Source organism: Spinacia oleracea, chromosome 5, assembly GCF_020520425.1.
Source record: "Spinacia oleracea cultivar Varoflay chromosome 5, BTI_SOV_V1, whole genome shotgun sequence".
NCBI classification, from domain to species: domain Eukaryota; kingdom Viridiplantae; phylum Streptophyta; class Magnoliopsida; order Caryophyllales; family Amaranthaceae; genus Spinacia; species Spinacia oleracea.
Window position 1 is genome coordinate 50,739,421 of NC_079491.1, and position 18,622 is coordinate 50,758,042.

Consider the following 18,622-nt stretch of genomic DNA (forward strand, 5'->3'; position numbering starts at 1 on the left):
TATTTTAAGCTGCTTGTTCAAAATTTTAGATGAGCTCCCAACTTTTCGGTAACTTAATTACAATAGGTCTAATATGATAGTGATTTATGTAATATTTATCAATCTCAAAGTAATTGGATATATTGGGAATTTCTTATCTAAAGTAAATATATCTCAAGCAAATATCAATAACAAGTCCATGTGTATGATTTTTCCCAACCTTGATCTAATACAAACTCTCAAAGGGAAATATAAGGAGTATGCAAGAATATAGATCATAAGTTTCTACCCATGATTATCTTCTTAGCCATTGTGCCCAAAATTTCTTCAAACTTAATAGTTTACCTGATATGGTGATTTGATTGCACGATAACAAGGTAGTAGCACAACAGTCAATTTCATTAGGGAATCAAGATGTTACTCATATTAGCAACCTTACCACTAGGTGGGTGGTAAAAGAACAAAACAATAACTTGTATATCACAGTCCTCAGAAAAACATATATAATATGTACATAGATGTCATCATTTTTTATGGCTTAATACTATCAGAGTGTAGTTAAACAAACTTCTAACACTCCCCATTCTCTCTTTGTCACTCATTGACACACACTTTCAGAATAAGACTATCTGATGTAGAAAATACAAGATTAATAAAAATTGAGCAACCTTAAACCCTCAATTTTTGAGTAAAGGATATAAAACAATTAAACTAAATTTCTAAAAGCATAAAATTCAATAGAAAAATATCACAGTAAGAAAGCTAGCTGCGATATTCTAAGACTACAAGGATACGATCCTCATCTTCATTTTACATTTATGGGCATTTTCAAATTTATCATCTTAACATAAAAAATATTCCAACAATAAGTGTGCTAATAGAACTGTGAAAACTTGTTGATCAATAACTAAATTAAGAGGATAATTCAAAAATGAAATACTTAGATAAACGACAAACACTCTATAATACGGAGTATTCATCAGTATGAAAAAAAACCATGAGTAAGAACTTACCATATTAAATTAATAATATTTCATCCACTAACTAAAACAATGTATGGTTTTACATGAGGCTTTGAGAGAGACAAGATTAAGGCCAAAATTCTCACAATTGATACAATTTGCAATTCGATTTCCTCCACTCTAATTATGCAATGTGGAATGCAAACAATAAATTTCCATAAATTATGTAATTAGTCTTCTTAAAATAATACAACCAGAATTTTTTCCTAATCACTGATTTGGATTAGGAAAAAATGAAATCCGATCCCTAAATTGAATTTTGAGTAAAGAACCCTAAAAATTACAATCCATACTAGGAAGAAAAACATACCGTAAATTCCCCATTCTGGAACTTAAATTGCTTTTTTTAGACAAATTGCCTTCTTCAATTCACATAGGATCCTCATGGAATTAATAGTCCTTCAAGGTTTCCTCAAGTTGAATTCGAGAAGACAGGGAAAGAGGTATTTTTTTTTTTGGATTGACGGCAACACACAGAGAGGAATAAGGGTTTTCATTCTAAATTAAGTGTTGGCCGAACTTTTCTTAAATCTCTTTGTGCATCAACGACGAACAAAAAGTAAAATATAAAAGGCGCTCTATTTTTCGATTAAGTTTCACGGTTTCCCGCACCTTTGTTTACGTCATATTCTGTTTTTTGTATTTTAACGATGAACTTTTTTAGTACGTCGTTGTTCATTAGTCGTTAAAAGGTTGATTTCTAGTAGTGTATGTCATTAAAAGGACTGATGCATACAGAGGATATATAAGAAAAACGCATATAGTACATCAAAACAAATGCATCATACGTAACAGGAGTAAATAATTCTACTTTTTCCCAATGATGTGGATAAAATAAATATTTGTGCAAACCTGAACTTCAAATGATCTCTCTTTCATCATTTCTCACACCACTTTCCTTTTCTTTGGTATCTGAACCAGGTATCATCATCACGTTCATAGAATATAGTCCATCATTTATCCAAACAGTTTGAGAACCTGCATAGTCATATATAAACTATAAAGGCCACCTTTCAATTGAAGAAAATTGCAAAAGTCATCCTAATCTAAGTGGGAGTCAAGCACTCTGCATCACGACACCATAAGGTAGCAATGTTATCACTTAGCAATCACTATGTTAAATAGTTCTAAAAAAATAGATTTAACCGATGATATACATGTATGTCTGAGTGAAAAATAGCACTCCGACGTAATACCGTTCTAATACGAAGTATAAGAAGTGGTTTCATTGAGTGCCTCCCAAAATTAAGGCTCCACACAAACAAATAAGGTCTAAAAAGTCCGGACAGGTTCATATCAAAGCCATGATGAATATAGACAAGTTCAATTTAGGGCTAATAAGTTCAAATAAGCTACCAGATCGTAAAATTAATGTATGTTGATATTATGTTAGTATGGGGAAATAATGTGAATTGGTTATGCAGCAAGATGGTGATAATGGCAAGATCAGAAAATTTAAGGTGATATTATGTTAGTATGGGGAAATCATGTGAATTGGTTAAGACGGAGATAATGGCATTACATACAACAGATTTTTAATTTTTTTTGCCAAACCCACCAAGTGTTCATGCTAAAATAAACTGGAATAATAGTAGCGATTAGTTTTATAGCCCTCTCTGATATTAAATGTTAAAATCTTGACCGTTATAAACCTCCCACGCCCACCCGAAAACAACTTAATATAACAAGAGAATGGGCTAGGGAACCATTAACAGTTAAAAGAAGTAAGCAACTTAGAGATTATACCTCTTCATTGCCGTTGCCGGCATGCTTAACAACCTGCCATAAAAGAATTAGCCATCAAATTTAGAAGATAAAGGACACCCAATTTTTCATATCAAATTAAAGCACCATATTAGTATATTGCAAACATACAGGGCCAAATACACCAACAATTTCTCTTCTTAGTTGCATACTCTTAGTCATTTTACTTGGATCCCTCATGTATGTTTCCACTTTACCACTTATAGTCTACAATCATAGAACAAAGGAATATGAATCAACCAAGCGGTTATGTATACTACTTTGATTTATAGTCGCTAATCGGATAAGAAGTATAGGGAGACATTGGCTTTGGTTTCGGAAATTATGTCTTTGACTTGCCAGCATAAAGGGTGGTGATTAAGTTATTTGTTGCTCTCAATGACCGTTAAGCCGACTTAGTTGTGTGTTATTGTTGGACCCTACTGTATGTTATGGTTGTGACATGGGTTGTGCCTGTTTCTGCTTGGATTGCATACTTGTTGGACCCTACTGTGTGTTAATTGTTGTGGCAATGTTATGACATTAGTAAGTAGTAAACTTATCACATTGGTTTACATATATTGGTTCTACTGCAAGCCAACATGGGATTCTAAAGGGCTTGAGTTTATCGCATTTGCAATATATGATGTTTGCTGATGAAACCTGTGAAACTTTTTGTTGCAAGTTTGACTACATATTGATGCTATGCTTCGAGCCAAGCGGTAGTGAGATATATTTTGAAGATTAAGGAAACAATATTAAAAGAAGTTAAATTAACAACCAAAATACCACAAATCAACTAACAATAAAACACTAAAAATTGACCTAAGATAGAAAAAGCAAGAAAATAAACGACCAAATGAACTGAAAACTCCTTGGTTTTGTAATTAAGTAAGAAACCCATCACACCATTAAAATTTTGCAATTTGACATAATTCTTATCACCATTAGAGAAATTAGGTTTTCGATTTGTTCATCATCTTCTTTGCTTGATTCGAAGTTGTCAAAACAACAATTAATCAAAAAAAGTTACATTAACCCAATCAAACAACCAAAATAACTCAAATCAACTAACAAGAAATTCACTTGTAAGAAATAAGAATGAACTACTCCACTAATCAAAGAACATCATCACTTCATCAGACTTCCTATATTCAATAATGTTCAGTAAAATCATTATCAATGAATTCACTGAAGTTCAATAGAATCAAATCATCATCAAGACTGACATTTACCGTAGGAACATTGCAAATTGAACAAAAGTTATTGGAAAAAACAGGAATAATTAAAACACAATAACACCTAGTTCCAAATTCTATCAGATTCCAGGAGAAGAAAGGAAATCAAAAAATTCTACAAAAGAGCATAATTCTACAAACTCAAATAAAAATAAAAAACCAAATAATTCACCCAAAGTCAATAAATGGGCAATTTTTAAATTTCCAAATATTTCAATTTTTAGCCACACAATTCAGTAAAATCATCAAGTGGGGTCAAAATTTAAAACCCTAGCCTCAAAAAAATTCACAAAGAAAATCCCCAAAAAATTAAATACGAAGAACCAAAATGAAAGACTCGAATTTTGCTTGATTCCACTCGTCTATACTAACCATTAATTGAAAAAAGTCGAATTAACAATCAAGCAACCAAATACCACAAATCAACTTCAAACGCTAAAAACTGGCCTTAACAGCAAAATCAAGAATAAAACCAACGGGAACGCACCAATTAGGCTGAATTAGCATGATCAAATCAGATAAACGTAAGTGTTAATTTTCACCTTGCGATTTTATCCACAGTTCCATACTCGGACTCCTTCTCATAACCCTCGAACTTGATCCTCCGATCGCCATAAACCAACATAATCTTGAAGCGTTCTGAAAGTAACAGAGAAGGAGTGAGAAGGTGAGAGAAAACATGTTGGTTGGAATATCACCAGCCAGGTTGAGTTATTGGTGAGAAGATTGATGTAGCAGGGAAGAACAATGAAGAAGAGAGAAAGAAGAAGGGGGGAGAGAGAAAATGGGGGCGGATGAGCAGAGCGTAGGGTTTGTTGAAACACCATCCGAAAACCAGGGGTGAAAGAAAGAAAGAAGCAGGGAAGAGGAAGAAGGGAAACAGGGATGACTGGAACGCGTGGCATGATCTGCTTAGAAGGGCAAACCAGTAGTAAAGATTGAGAGGCGGGGGCAATATAGTCCTAACACTATTGTAGGAATAGTAACTTCAAGTTTGCATGTTTAGAAGTGTTAGGATGCCCAACACTATTAGCTTTTGGATGCCCAACTCCTTCGCCATACAAAGGCCTATATTTGCAGCAGTACTGTATGCTGTGCAAACGCCGCAGTTGGCTGCAAATCCTTGAACAAATAGACCCTTGTCATCTTGCAGAACTCCCTCACCCTCTGCAGTACCCAATGCACCTTTCGAGGCTCCATTTGTGTTTAAAGAAAACCATCCAGATGGGGTTTTTTTTTCCAATTTGATAAAGACCTCCCTTCTTGCGGATTGGTGGTTGCTAGATGCGTGAGTTTGCATTGCTTCATCAGTTAGTGCATACCATGCTTCCTCTACTCGGGTTCGTAAGAAAGTACTTGTGTCCACAGAAATGTCATTGTGTCTCCCAAAGATCGAAGGAGTTCCTCAATCTCCAATTCCACCACAATGTAGTAACGAACACAAGGGCCATTTCTCTGCAAATATTTGACCCTCCGCCTTTAAATTCCTTCTAATCCACTGGTGAAGATCACCCGTATAAAAAGATGGGTAATTGGCCAAGCCACCAACACTTGCCCATATTTCTCTTGCAACATGACAACCATACAACATGTGTAAAAGGGACTCATCTGCATCCCTATTACAACGTTTACACCTAGGATCATCCGTTAGTCTTCTTTTATATATGTTGACATTACAAAGTACACGGTCGTGGAGTAATAGCCATAAGAAAACACGAACCCTTTATTGCACAGGAGATCTCAATACCAAGTCTCAGGAAGCGTTAGTTGGAATATGCTCATTTTCTTTCATGATTTGCAAGGCGTAATTGATTGAGAATTTTCCTGTTGTAGATCCCTTCCAATATCTCAAGTCACATGCGTCTTCATCAGGAACAAGTTGATGTGTTGCAATCTCCTTTAATGTGTTTGTTGGGAGCAAGTGAGAAAATAAATCCCACTTTCAGTCAGCCCCCACCGCCCACATTTCTTCCACAATTGCATTATCTATGGTTCATTTTCTTTTCTTTATCAGTTCCCCAGATAAATCTTCTTGTACACAAATGTTACGTGGGATTATTTCCGTTTGCATAGTGTAATTAGCCATTGTCGTGATGGTCGATCGGGCTAGAGTGATTTGTCCTGCAAGAAATAAGTATTTATACTTCTATCCAGTAAGCCTTCTATCTACCTTTTCACATAAATTAGCATATGTTTCTCTTGTAACTCGACTGGTAAGTGTTGGCATTCCAAGATAAAGGCAAAAGACTTCGGTGAATTCCATCCCTAAGGCTTCACTAATTGACAATTGGTCGTTTATAGGCACATTTTTAGAGTAATAAACTCTTGATTTATGCAAACTAACCTTCTTCCCTGATGCATCACCAAAACGATCGAGGTAATCTTTTATTACAAGAGCTTGTTCAACCAAAGCCTCTGCAACACAGAATAATATCATCTACAAAGAAAAAATTTGAGAGAAGAGGGCCTCCGTTACTGGCATGTATTGGTTTCCACCTCCCTCCAATTATTGCCTCCTCGATGACTTGATTTAATCTCTCCATACATAGCACAAAAAGATAAGGTGAGAGGGGGTCACCGTGACGTATCCCGCGTGAAGGGGAAAAGGCTTATGTTTGTTCTTCGTTCCATAAAATTCGCATCGACGGGGAAGAAACACACTCCATTATCACTTGAAACATACTAAGAGGGAAATTCATATCCACGAGTGTGTCTCTAATAAACAGCCATTTAAGTCGATCATATGCCTTCTCAAAATCGATCTTAATGGTCATGTATCCTTTCCCTCTTTGCATGCGCTTCATCATGTGTAAGACTTCTTGAACAATAACTATGTTATCCGTAATCTGTCTTCCTGGAACAAAACTAGTTTGTGTACTTGAAGTGATCTTTGGTAGGAGAGATTTAATACTGTTCACAATAGCTTTAGTAATTATCAGGTAAGTCACGTTACAAATCCCAATACGTCTAAATTTGGAGGAAATCTCAGGGGCGTCAATTTTCGGAATTAAAACTAGAAATGTTTCATTTAATGATTCCGGTAATCCCTTGCCCTCCAAAATTGATTTAACCATAGCATACACATTTGGAGCTACAATGTTCCAATTCTTCTGATAAAAAAGAGCCTGAAAACCGTCCGGACCAGGTGCTTTAAGTGTGCCCATATGCTTGATGACCATGTCAATATCACTGTTGGTGTAAGGCCTATTCAGCTTGCCCCAGTCTTCATTCGAGAGCTTCGAAAACACCAGTGGGAATATTTTACTCAATGTCATTGCCTTCTGATGTTCAAAGCAATTTCGAATTAAATTCTGCACTTGGGCTTTGTCATGAGTCCATTGGTTATTTGCATCTATGATAACCACCATTTTATTTTTCCATCGTCTAATAACTGTACTTGGATGGAAAAAGGTAGTATTACAATCTCCATCTTTCAACCAATCAACTCTTGCTTTTTTTTATTCCACAAGAGCTCTTCTTGTTTGAGTACATTATCCAATTCTCGACGCAGCATAGCTTCCAATTTAATTAAGCTAGAATCCCTTCTAAGGGAGAGCGTTTTTTGAATCTCAGTAAGTCGGGCCATGATCGTACGTTTTTCCCGAAAAATGTTGTAGATTTCTTCTTTGTTCCAGCTTTGGAGCTCATTCGAGAATGTTTCAAAAGTTGGATAAGGGGTGCATTTTGTCCCACATATTATGCATGTGTATGTTGTTTTATGTATTTTGATTAAGGATTTAGTTCACTAAATAATCAAACCAACATAGAAACAACTAGGTCCAAATAAAATTGAGTTTGAAATTGCCTTCCAAATCAAGCACTTACAAAAATCTTCGAACCTAAGATAGTAGGTTTCAGCCAAAGCGAGGTGCTATTTTAGTATTCCTAGATAGTAAGGCATCCCAAAGGAGCACGTTGGTTGTGGTTGTAACTCAACCAATATTGGTACATATTGTGGCAAAGGAATAAGTTATGGTATTAACTTGTTAACCAAGAGTAGTTTGGATATTACTAGCAATTGGTTTTTGCTTACCTAACATCTTCAAAGGATTATGACAAGCCAAAGCATGCTTAAGACTTTGAGACTTTTAGGGTCTTGGATTCGTTTAATTCATTTTGGACTATGTGTTTATTACATAAATGAAATGTTTAATAACTCTAATGATTGCATGCATGCTTTTATTTCCAGTTATTAAAGTATGATAAATGTTTATTCTTTTCTAATTCATTTTGTAATATATGAATTATAGTGCATCTTCAATTTCATTGCGTTTCGGATAATAGAACTGCAATATTTCCTCGATCTATTGGTAACATGTTTTGAGAGAAATTCTCAAAAGAATGGAGAATAAGAGCGTATCTTGGATGCAACATTTTGATATAGTGATTTTCATGGTTGTTTTCAACTAAACTTGAATGGTAGACCAATTGGGCCTTATATATTCAAAATACTGGGTAGTTTTGGAATAATGAAGTATTAAGTTAAAGGCTCATGTATTACCAATGGTTAACAACCAATTGTCGTTTGATTCAATGGTGAACTAGACTCATTGGATGTGGTCATTCAAAACGAAGAAAAAGAAGGGGACTTTGCAACCATAACAAAGTATGAAAATCAAACAAAGAGTAAAATCTTTTGGGCTATAAGAAAAGGTGCTAGAAAGGATAGGAAACGAGAACGAAAGAAATGAATTCAAAATTCTATTTCTACCTTGAAGTTAATGTTAAAGAGAAACGTCTTAACAATTAAACTCCTATGGTATTGGATTACCGCTTGAAGTTCTAACTTTTGTTAAGAACTCAAATTTTGGAAGCTAAGTCTGGTTATTGACCTACAAGTGGGAAATGAAGCAAAGTTGTGCTATATTAGTTGTAGGGTCATCTGTTTGTTTTAAAGTCCTTCAAAAGGGCTGGAAATTAATGGAATTTTGTTCCATTAATCATCATAAAAAATTTATTTTTGGACACAAAAAGACTCACATTCAAAGTAAACAAAAGCAATCGTTGAATGTGTGTTTGAATGAAATGGTCATTTATGGGTTGAGTCATTTGATTGATTAATAAACAAACAATTCTCTTGACACTCAAACTTCAGAAAGTTCAAATCAAATATCTTGATTTGTGTTCCACGTATCTTTTGCAATGTCATACGACCATATCAACGAGACAACATTCTAAGATTCCATGGCAAGGATTTTTGAAAGTTGATTATTTAAGACACATGGGTCTTACTTGTTGAACATGACATAGAAATGGACTATTGTTAGAAGGTTATAGACAATTACGTTCATAGGCCAAAGATAGATTTCATGACTTACCTATTTCACAAGAACTTGAGAAAATATGGCTATATTTACTCAAAGTGAAATACATTTATAAATACTTATTTCTTGGAGAAAATATGGCTATATTTACTCAAAGGAGCACAACTGTTTTCCTATGCAGTTTCTAAATGATACTCTCAAACAACTGTCACACTAAACTAATTTTTTCAAAGCTAGAGAAAAGATATCATAAGGATTAGACTCTATTTCAGTATATCTTTTCAGCATATATATCTAGGGTTGTCAAACCAAGTGGGAGTTGGTTCTTACGTCAAACAAACTCAAGAATAGATATATGTTTCTTTATGAGTGACTCATAGAAACAAAAGGTATTGATTCTACCACAAATCTGGGAACACGTGATTGTTTCTCTAGATAGTGTCTTTTAGGAAACCATCATATTTCCAAAAAGGCAAGTGGGAGATATATGACCTCGAAGTGACCCCAAAAGAAATTCGAGTCAAGCAACAAACAAATGTAGGATACTTAGGAGCCTTTGGAAGTGCTCCACACATGAAGTCTTTGGAAAAGATTCAAGAAGACTTTGGAAGGGCTTCAAGAGAAACTTAATACTCAAAGGACTTGAGTAATGTCTTTATAGACACTAACATTTTATGTTCAATACCTAGGTAAATCGTATAAGGAATAGAATTCAACCAAGATAGATACATAGATATCTTTAGGAATGAAACCTATGAAGACTTTGGAAGAGCTTCAACAACATACGACTTACAGGTAAGCTACGACGAATTAAAAATTCCCAAACATGGATTGAGGTATGAGGCCATTAAATCCTAAAAAATGGTTTGAGGCCATTAAATCCGAAATATCTTCATCTTAAGAATCAAGTCTATGATTTGGTTATTTTTGCATAAAGGGTTCACACCCATTGGTTGCAAACATGTTTTCAAGAACATACAAAGATGATATTGTATATACATATAAAAGAATAGCTAGATTGGTGGTTAAAGATTACAAACAACTTCATAGCGTTGATAATGTTGAAATATTTTTCACCAAGTTGGAATGCTTGAACTATTTTGAATAAATCTAGCAATCATTGCATATGGCAATATGGCAATTGGAAAACGAAACATCCTCCTCAATCGGACTTGTTGGAAGGAGTTGTGTACATTACACAATGTAAAAGTTTTGGATGCTAGATAAAGAAGCAAGCTTAAGAAATCTATTCGTAGATTAATACATGCGAGTGAGAATTGGAACATAATTTTCAACAAAGGCTATTGAGCAATCATAGCTTTGTGAAAATATGGATCATCTTATAGATGAGGAGTTTAGTGGGAGATAAGTCAACCTTATTGGTTCTATTTATGAGATACATATCTCTCTATTGAAAATGACATTCAAATTCAAAATGGTTGGATTTGAAAGTATTGTCAGTATTAGAACCATGGCAAAACTTAGATCATATTGGGTCAAAGATCTATTGGATAGGATCTAAAGTGTTGTTTGGATTCTGTAAAAGTAATTACTAAATCAAATACAAATGAGAGACTCAAAACGAGACTCTCAACCCATATGAGTAAGTCTAAGTAATGAATGTTTTAATGAAATGTAAAGCTAGGTTGTTATTACTAAAGTTAAACATGAAGGACCTTGAAGAGGTACCTTCACCTTATATCACATGGCAATGCCAAGATTTTAGCAAGATTCGGTATCTTGTGAAACAGAAAGAGCTAAAAGTTGCATGGATATATTTTAAATTGCGAATGGTTTTTTGCATTACAATCAATCATGTACGGTGTGATATATAGATCGCCAAGATAACTCATGAGTGTTGGATCATGACGAGTTTATATCAATATCTCTTGACCTAAAGTCAAAGATCGTTAGAATAATATCAAGAACATCCAATACATTTGGACATGTAGGATGAGCACTTGATAAGAGGAAATGAAGATGAACTAAAGTTTTGATGCTACATGCATTGCCTCCGCAATTTTCGGATCTGGTTGTTAGGCAAACCACAAACATACACAGGAAATTAAGCGTCGTGATTAAAAGGTGCTAACATAGGTTCAAACCATATGTGATGCATGGGAAACTGTATCAATGATTAGTTTCCAAGTTCTCAGTCAAAAGATGAATCTTCCACATCTCTATGAACTGGTTGGAGTATTCCAAAAGAGAAGCATCATTTGAAATTCTACATTTATTGAAATGAATTCACTATTTCCTAAGAAGCAATAAGTTTATATTGGGAGTTCTTCAATGAAGTCGGGTTGATCACAAGTCTGCTATCTGGATGGTTTTCTATTTTAAATATACAATCATTCTAACAACAATGAAATACTAGATCCTTCTATAAACATATTCCGAGATCTTTTCATATTACATTTAAAGGCTTTCGATAGAAAAGATGATAAGAATAGCAAAGTATGATAGACTAAACCTCTGTAACAAATGAGATACAACACTCATATGCAGAAATGGAATCAAGTTTGAATTCCGTGAATGTTTTAAGTATTGGGTGAAAGACCCACATCTGTAAAACATTAAATGTTTTAATTTTGGATTAAAGGCCCATAAATTGGAAAGCATTTGGTTTAAAAATTGATCATTTATGAAATTATATTTCATATTTCATTAATTCATGGTTTAGTATTAAATGATGAATTCCAAGTGATTCAAAATCATTCCAATGGGATATCAAGAGTGGATTCCTTGATAAAGAAACTCCCATAAGTGAACTTGAATATTGAATCACAAAAGGATCCTAATTCAGGTCATTGGATGGTTGGACGAACAATGACTAATGAAGATTAGACTACAAGTTGGTTTATAATTCAGTTTCTAGAACTAGATGGGACATGGATGTTAGAAATAATTTGCATAGATACTTATTGGAATTCGTATCGGATTGACCATGAGAACACTTCAAGAAATTAAAGTCATGTCATAAGTCGTTCTCATTAATGGTGATTGGAACCTATTCCTCAAAACCTGAGTAGTTATGGTTGCTTGTTTGAGAATTAGTTAGCTTTGATGCTCGCTAAACGTCGCACCGTAAAAGGAGACTATAAAAGCAGTATCCAGGCTAGCTATGAATCAAAGTAAGTTGTTTATAAATTACAAGAAGGGATTTCCGTCCTATGTTTGATAGGACATGGTGTTTTTGTTGTACAAGGCCTCTTGAAGAGTTAGATAATGTGAAAATGCATGGCCAAGCTCAGAGTGGTTAAGGCTTAACCTTCTGTAAAAGTTTAACAGTTGAACTCAGTAATTCGAGAAACACTTCTGGACCTAATAAGGATGGATTGGATCTTACCTTATTTTCAGTAAGTAACACTAAGATCTACAAAGGAATTGCAATGCACATTTGTCTAAAGGACAAGTGGGAAATAGAAGGAAATGTTTCCTTCATCCAATGTGCATTATTCTAATACCAAGGTTCAGATTAATTACGAATAATTAATTCAGTGAGATCAAGTGACCAGAACGGCTAGCTGGAGCAAAGTTTTCGATCACTGAGTTCTAATCCTTATTAGGCTCACAGCTTACTCTTGACTGAACCTACAAGGTCACACCAATGACATGTAACAGATTGCCGGATTAAATGAATCGGAAATTTATTTAATGGATTTTCAGGAAATTAGTTCGGAAAAAATAATTATACGATTAAACATTGGATCGTGAAATCGTATTGCGTATATTGGTAAGATAGGCGAAACTAATAATCGTATCGTACGACATTGGATCGTCAAATACGATATGATAAATAAATTTTCGAAGGATAATTTAATCGCAACACGAAGAAGAAACCCATGAGCCAAGCTCACAAGCGCAAGGCCTATGGGCACAACGCGCAAGCAAGCAGCGCTGGCCCATTGCCTTGTTCCCAGCGCTCACGGAGCAGAGGGGAGCAACAACAGCGCTGTGGCTCGCGGCCTAGCAGCGTGCTTGCTCTACGTATGCCTTCGTGGGCTTGCTGGCCAGCCAAAGGCCATTGGCCTCGGTCGGTTGGTTTGCTCATGACTGTTAGGTTATTTTAATAACCTATACACATGTTTTCCATACTACAGATTACTATAAACCCTAGACATTGTGAGAAACCTAATTCTCATTCTTCCTCCATTAGCGTGTTCTTCTCAAAAGTCACAAAACCTTGAATGCGATTTAAGCTATCTAGTTCAAGGCGGATCTGAATATGTCGGTGAACCAAGTAGCGGACCTAAAATTGGAGTTCTTGTTCGTGTTCGTAGACTAAACGGTAGTACACGCTACAAACATATGTATTGCTTAATATGTACTTTATACATGGTTCCTAGATTTGGGATTGTTCCGCTATCATGTTATTGTTTAGCTGTAAATCCCTAAAGAAATTACTCGTGCTTAAATACAAGCGCAATAAAAATGTCGCGCTTTTACCCTGAGGTTGTCAGTTTTATGATATACGGAGCACGCTCGACAAATTTCCTGTGCCCAGTTTTAGGCGAGACATACTTGTTGCGCGCACAAAATATAATAATAATAAAATATTTGACGCGGAAAATAAAAAACGAATATTAAGACTGATTTCCTGCAATAGTAGGGGGCTTCCTCCGAAACCTTCAGATTTGGCATCTTTTTTTAATCCATTCGCACAAAGTATGGTTTCAGCAACAACCATAGTCATTATAGAGTGACGAATCTCCATCTGGCCCATAATCGAGATCAATCTGATGTCTCCCCACATACTATCATTATTGTGAAACAAGTAACAGTTCAACAAGCAAAAGCAGAAAGCCCACACATTAAGTTTCTGACGGGTTAGGTTATTTGTGGAGACATTACAACGTTTAATGAGTTTAGTGAGATTGACATTCTTCTCTCCTAATATGTCGTTAACCGCATCAATCTAGACCTAACAATTTCCCTAATGTAGCCCTACCCTCTTCAACCGTAGCAGGTGTAGCAGGAATACCATTAACAGGGTAACCAAGTATGGCAACAAATTCATCAGGCAAAGGGACTATCTCATTATTTATAAAAACAAAGACATGATGATCAGAATCCCAAAAATTCAGAGCAACATGGAGTAACTAAAGTCTATTTTTGTCTGTTACAAACCTAAGACTGCATCAAGATTATATTCTTTTAGCAGAGATTTCTCAATGGGACTAAGTGTACGTAACCACTTCCCTACACCAGACCTAAGAGACATGGTAGGAACATACATGATGAAACTAAAAACTGGGGGCTTGGGATTATTCAAAAAATAAGGGCAAGCAAGCAAAGGTGGAGAATAATAAGCATAAAAACTCGTTATTTATACAGTCGAGTCGAGTACCTCCTAAATCAACCTGAAAAAGGTAAAGAATTCGAATTCCGCGGAAATTAAAGTACTGGCGCGCCTGGATCTGTGCGCGAAAGATTTCTCACGTTGACACAACCGCGCGAATCAAATTCTTGCGCCAAGAAACTGTTTCGCACGGGACTTTTAGGAGGAAATCGTGATTAATTGGAATTGTTTTAATTCTTTTCAAATGCAAACTCTTATATAATTCGACTTATTTTAGGACATCTCAGATTGTATATACCTAAATTTAGTTGGACTAGGATTATTTCTTTTAAAAAATATATATATATAAATATTTTCGATTATTCTGAATTAATAAAGTAAATCGTTAACTTTCAAACTTAAGTGTGCATTTGTCATTTTCATTTTTTTTTCTAAGTAGGGAGAATCAAGATACCTCCATTTAAATAAAGCAATTTAGGACCCACAAAAATAGGTCTAAGTTCGCAAAATTGTGGTTCCAGTAAGACAAAATGAAACTACGAAAAAGTAAAAGACTACTGCATACGTATATGTCTGACGAACAAAAACATGTACGAAAATTTAAAGTACAAAATACAGTCCACTTGCACAATTAAGTCCATGGAAGCCAAGTATTGGGTGCCACAAGTTTCTAAGTACTTTGGACACTCTACTGCAGCGAACATGCATGGCAATAAGTCCGCATAAGGCTATTCTCATAGTTTGGTCATTTCTCCAAAAGACAATGAAAGGAAAAAAATAAATATGAGCAAGGAAACGAGCAAGAAATATCAAGAGAAAATATCTAGCAAAGCAGCAACATAAATGACGAGAATTCGAACACAAAAGAAATCTTATGCCCACCAATTAAGTGAGCATGAAAACTCTTACGCATAATTGTTAAGCATTGAAAAATCTTGCGCTGTCGGATTCACTGAAAAAGAATCAAGCCACTTCGCCTACGACCAACTACAATCTAACCGCAGTACTTCTTTCTCGCGGAAAAGTAACGGTTCAGTGTAATTATTAGTTATTAAAAAAAAGTATGGTTGGCCCACCAACAGGCCACGACCTCTCGGGAAATAATCGTGATCCATTAACTGGTCATGACCCCAATCATTTTTATCAGAATTTCTTATTTTAAATCATAAAGTCTCAAGTTATTTTCAAAAAAAAAATAATGAAAGTTAAGTTTTCCCGTTTTTTTTTAAAAAAGACGAGAGTTAAGTTTAAAATTTTCCGTTTTCTAAAAAACAAGAGTTCAATCTAAATTCAAAATTTTCCGTTTCCAAGAACAAAAGTTGAAGTTCGTAATTTAAAGTTTCCCGTTTCTAAAAACGAGAGTTAAACCAAAATTTCCGCCTCTAAAAAGCCTCTAAAAAAGCGAGAGTCAAGTTTTCCGCTTCTAATTAAAAACCGAGAGTCAAGTTTTCGTTTCTAAAAACGAGATTTAAACCATTTTTCTGCTCCTAAAAAGTGAGAGTTAAAATCGAGTTTTTCCATTTTCTCTAAAAAATAAAGTAGATTTTTCCGCTTTCTTTCTCATAAAGTAGAACAGTCAAGTAAAGTTTTCCGCTTTCTTTCTCAAAAAGCAGGACCGTCAAGTTTTAATCCATCTAAATCCAAACAAGTTCAAACATATCTATTTTCGAAAAACTCCGTCCCTACTTGAACACCTCCAATGACATCGTGAGGAGGTATAAGTTCAGCTAACAAATCTCCAATGACTCGTGAGGAGAAATGTTAGCATTCCTAGTGATGACCTTAAGTCAAATTCTATCCCTCGGGGTCTCGTAAGACCCTCGCACCCGAATCAGTTTCCCAAAATTAGATTCGCTAGACGCACAATGCCTACAAATACTTTGATCTTCGTCTTAATCAGACTCAATGAAAGTGGGGGATAACTGTAGACGCCTACATTTGACCCCAGGCTAGAAGTGATAAGTTCAGTGATGAAACAAAACATCAACTTGTCAAACGTATTCCTAATCAAGAAACGAACGTTCTAAGACTGACTGACTCTGTCTCAAAACCTATATTTTTATTTATAGTAAATTCTATTTATAGTATAGCTTTTATTATAAGTATCTTCTAAATATAGTAAACCATCCAAGATAGATTTATGGGCAGAGTTGCACTCCAACTCAACCCCTAAAAGAGATTGACAAAAGGAGAATTTTAGTTGAATTCCAATTAAACTCCTAAAAGAGATAGAAAAGCAATAAATGGAGTTTTAGTTTCATTCTAATCAAACTCCTAAAATAGATTGAAAAATAGAGTTTTAGTTGAGAAGAACTCGAAATAAGGATGAGAACCGTAAAAAAGAGTTATAATCCGAAAAAAAACCCGGATTAAGCTGGATAAAACGCGTTGAAAATAAAAGTGCGCAAGAAAATTCTTGCGCACAGGGCCCAGCGAAATAATTTGTTCGCGCCAAAATCCACGCGCAAGAAATATCTCGCACCCTTGTTTCAGTCCAACTGAAATACAAATTCTGGAGTGAATATGGCGCATGCCCTTGTGCGCGAGAAAATTCTACGCCAAGGTGTGGTGCGCAAGAAATTTCTCGCGCACATAAGCTTTTTAGCAGTTCTCAAACTGCGTACATCTCTATCTTTTACGACACTCTTTTCCTATAAATGGTACCTTTGACCAGCTAAGTAAAGGGAACCAAAAATCATAATCTCATATTGTACACAAGTTAAGCCTAAGTCTAAGCCTTCCGTACGTTCCGTATATTCCATAGTTCCTCCGTATTAACTCTTGTTAAGCGGAACTCTGCCCGTATAAGCACTAAAACTAATCCCGGATCCTGCCAAAGACTCTTGTCAAGTCAAGGAAAGTACGTTGCGTAAAAGGAAAACGAGGAAAGACAAGTGGTTGGTTTTCTGAGAACCGCAATATAGCCAAAACTATATTGTAACGTGCCATAATCTGTTTTATTGCTTTAATCACCATTATAAATATGTCAACATTTATCTGATTATTTATAACGCCTAAAAAGATAGGAAAATTTGGTAATATTAATCCAACCTTTGACCGATTTTCTTTTATTAATCCCACCTACGACATATTTTTTTTAATAATCTCACATTTACTACCAAATTTTCCAAAAAGATATTCTTTGGAAAATCCGGATTCTTTTTAGGCACCTTAAAAATCAATCTAAATCATATTTTTGACATTTGTCAGTTAATATGTGTGCATTAAAAGAAATCTAGATTAGTGATGTAGTATAACGCATGTTCCGACATCGTTACATTGAACTAGTAAGGACCTAACACTGGGCACTCCCCGTATTAGTAAATGTCCCCCGAACCCTCAATCTCTACTCCGCTGGATGTATGTTGAGCGATCTCCACACTAGGGATCACTAGGGAACCTAAGGCTGTTGTGGTAATATACGTGAGCATGAGTTTCGGTTCCTATTTCCGTATCAAAATAACCGGATTTTGTCAGTTTTCCTCATTGTCATCGAAAACCGAATGGAAACTCCAAAGGCTAATATGTTTTACTTAATATTGCTTGCCACACATCCGCGAGGGAAGAGAACGAAAGAGGCGCTAAACCCGTCTTTTTCCGACCCCTTCACAATACCCACGTCATATACCTTATGGAAGTTGTCAAGACCTAGGTAGAACACCTGAGTCTTGTACTTTGGCTTTAAAGTGTTGATGAATATGCATGCGAACTGTGGTTTCAAGATTAAGTTTGAAGCTTATTTTTTCCACCTCTTTAGATAAGTGGGGAAACCTACATTGTCTTCTCGCTTAAAGACTTCCAGAACTCGAAGAGATGTGTTTTGTTGAATGTTTAACTTGTTGTGTTCAACAGAAAGCTTGGTGATGTCTTCCCAGTTTGATGCTTCGTTGAACTTGAGAGAACTAAAACCATTGTTGAGAGTCATACTCAAGAGACAAGGGGATCACCATTGGATATAAAGATGGATCTATGCACTTGAAGATCATGGTTGCTCAAAAGTTCTTTAAATGATAAGAAGGATTGTCAACAGTGTTGAACTTGGGAAAGTCCATTGTGGAAAAAAATTCATGAAGT